Below are 3,226 nucleotides of genomic sequence, written 5' to 3'. Positions count from 1 at the left end.
CCTGCGCTCTAGAGTCCGCGAGCCACAACTACTGAAGCCCACGCATCACAACTACTGAAGCCTATGCTCCTAGAGCCCGTGTTCCACAACAAGAGATGTGTTCTCACCATGATGAGAAGCCTGCACACTGCAACGAAGAGTAGCCCCTGCTCTCCACAACTAGAGAAAGCCTGCATGCAGACACGAAGACCCAACACAGCCAAAAATAAAATAAATAAAATAAATAAATTTATTTTTAAAAAAAGAATACTACTAGAGCTAATCAATGAATTTGGTAAAGTTTCAGGATAAAAAATTAATACACAGAAATCTCTTGCATTCCTATACACTAACAATGAAAGATCCGAAAGAGATCCCATTTACCATTGCAACAAAAAGAATAAATTCCTAGGAATAAACCTACCTAAGGAGGCAAAAACCTGTACTCAGAAAACTATAAGATACTGCTTAAAGAAATCAAAGACAACACAAACAGATGGAGAGATATGCCAGGTTCTTAGATTGGAAGAATCAATATTGTGAAAATGACTATACTACCCAAAGCAATCTACAGATTCAAGGCAATCCCTATCAAATTACCAATGGCATTTTTCACAAAACTAGAACAAAAAACTTTACAATTTGTATGGAAAAACCAAAGACCATGAATAGCCAAAGCAATCTTGAGAAAGAAAAACGGAGTCGGAGGAATCATGTTTCCTGACTTCACACTATACTACAAAGCTACAGTAATCAAGACAGTATGAGCAACCAAGACTGTGCGCCACACTACTGAGCCTGTGCTCTAGAGCCCACGAGCCACAACTATTGAGCCGGTGTGCCACAACTACTGAAGCCCAGGCGCCTAGAGCCCATGCTCTGCAACCAGAGAAGTCTCCACAGTGAGAAGCCTAAGCACCACAATGAAGAGTAGCCCCTGCTCGCTGCAACTAGAGAAAGCCCGTGTGCAGCAACAAAGACCCAACGCAGCCAAAAATAAATAATTTTTTTTAAAAAGACAGTATGGTACTGGCACAAAAACAGAAATATCAATCAATGGAACAGGATAGAAAGCACAGAGATAAACCCACACAGCTCTGGTCACCTAATCTATGACAAAGGAGGCAAGAATATACAATGGAGAAAAGACAGTCTCTTTAATAAGTGGTGCTGTGAAAACCAGACAGCTACATGTAAAAGAATGAAATTAGAACACTCCCTAACACCATACACAAAAATAAACTCAAAATGGATTAAAGACCTAAATGTAAGGCCGGACACTGTAAAACTCTTAGAGGAAAGCATAGGCAGAAAACTCTTTCACATAAATTGCAGCAAGATCTTTTTTGACCCACCTCCTAGAGTAATGAAAATAGAAACAAAAATAAACAAATGGGACCTAATTAAATTTAAAAGCTTTTGCACAGCAAAGGAAACCATAAACAAGACGAAAAGACAACCCTCAGAATGGGAGAAAATACTTGCAAATGAAGCAACTGACAAAGGATTAATCTCCAAAATAGACAAGCAGCTCATGCAGCTCAATATCAAAAAAACAAACAACCCAATCAAAAAATGGGCAGAAGACCTAAATAGTCATTTTTCCAAAGAAGAAATAAATATGGCCAAAAAGCACATGAAAAGATGTTCAACATCGCTAATTATTAGAGAAATGCAAATGAAAACTTCAATTAGGTATCACCTCACACCAGTCAGAATGGCCATCATCAAAAAATCTACAAACAATAAATGCTGGAGAGGGTGTGGAGAAAAGGGAACCTTCTTACACTGTTGGTGAGCACGTAAATTTATACAGCCATTATGGAAAACAGTATGGAGGTTCCTTAAAAAACTAAAAACAGAATTACCATACGACCCAACAATCCCACCCCCAGGCATATACCCCGGGAAAATCATAATTCAGAAAGATACATGCACACCAATGTTCACTGCAGCAATATTTACAATAAGCCAGGACATGGAAGCAACCTAAATGACCATCACAGAGGAACGGAAAAGATGTGGTACATATATACAATGGAATATTACTCAGCCATAAAAAGGAATGAAATTTTGCCATTTGCAGAGACATGAACAGACCTAGAGACTGTCATACAGAGTGATGTAAGTCAGAAAGAGAAAAACAAGTATCATATAATATCTCTTATATGTGGAATCTAGAAAAATGACACAGATGAACTTATTTGCAAAGCAGAAATAGCAACAGACATAGAGAACAAATGAAGGGATACCAAGGGGGGAAGGAGGGTGGGATGAAGTGAGAGATTGGGATTGACATACGTTCACTACTATGTACAGAACAGATAACTAATGAGAACCTACTGTATAGCACAGGGAACTCTCCTCAATGCTCTGTGGTAACCTAAATGGGAAGGAAATCCAAAAAAGAGGGGATATATGTATACATATAGTTGATTCACTTTGTGGTACAGCAGAAACGAACACAACATTGTAAAGCAACTATACTCCAATAAAAATTAATTTTTAAAAAAGACAACAGAGGCTATTTCCATGTCACTTGTCACCTGTCAACAACATAATCCTTGAAAAATTGTGAAAATGAGACATAGCCAGGAATCAAAGTTTCAAGGGCACTTTGAACATCTTCAGATAGGTTTTTTCAGGCTTCCACATTTCATGAGATTTGAATATGCTTTGAGTTTTGTACATCTTTTTTCAGCATGGTTTCCATCATTTCCAGGCTGAACAACTACAGTCCTTCTAGTTGCTAAAAAGCTGCTTAATGTTGTATATCCAACCTGGAGCATACCAGTGGCCAAGACACATACTTTATGGGAACCATTTATAAAAGAACTCTCTAAGGCATTGCCCCTTACTCAAAAACTACACTGTCCACACCACCCTCAATTTCCTAGAGAGGTTAATAGCACCAATAGCATCCTTAAATTAAAATCAGTAAAACTTTAAGGAACCTTTGTGCTCCCTTGGTCAACTGTACTCCTGCTGGATTTTATGAGGCCACACTTTCCACTCTCTTGGGGACACATTTCTTATCCCTCTATGAACTGGTAACTGGAAAGCCCATGAATTTAGGGATTTCATCTCAAATTCTAGATTCTGTCCTATTGTATGCATACACGGCAAAATACTGCTAGAGACTCACATACATACCTAGTCCGATCACCAACAGGTTAAGTCCATTTTCCAATCACATCTTCCTAAAAAGCCACTTTATGATCTTTAGTCAGGAGATTTCACCTACTAG

The sequence above is a fragment of the Eschrichtius robustus genome, chromosome 6 (genome assembly GCF_028021215.1).
Source record: "Eschrichtius robustus isolate mEscRob2 chromosome 6, mEscRob2.pri, whole genome shotgun sequence".
Lineage (NCBI taxonomy): Eukaryota > Metazoa > Chordata > Mammalia > Artiodactyla > Eschrichtiidae > Eschrichtius > Eschrichtius robustus.
This window is presented reverse-complemented; position numbering follows the sequence as displayed.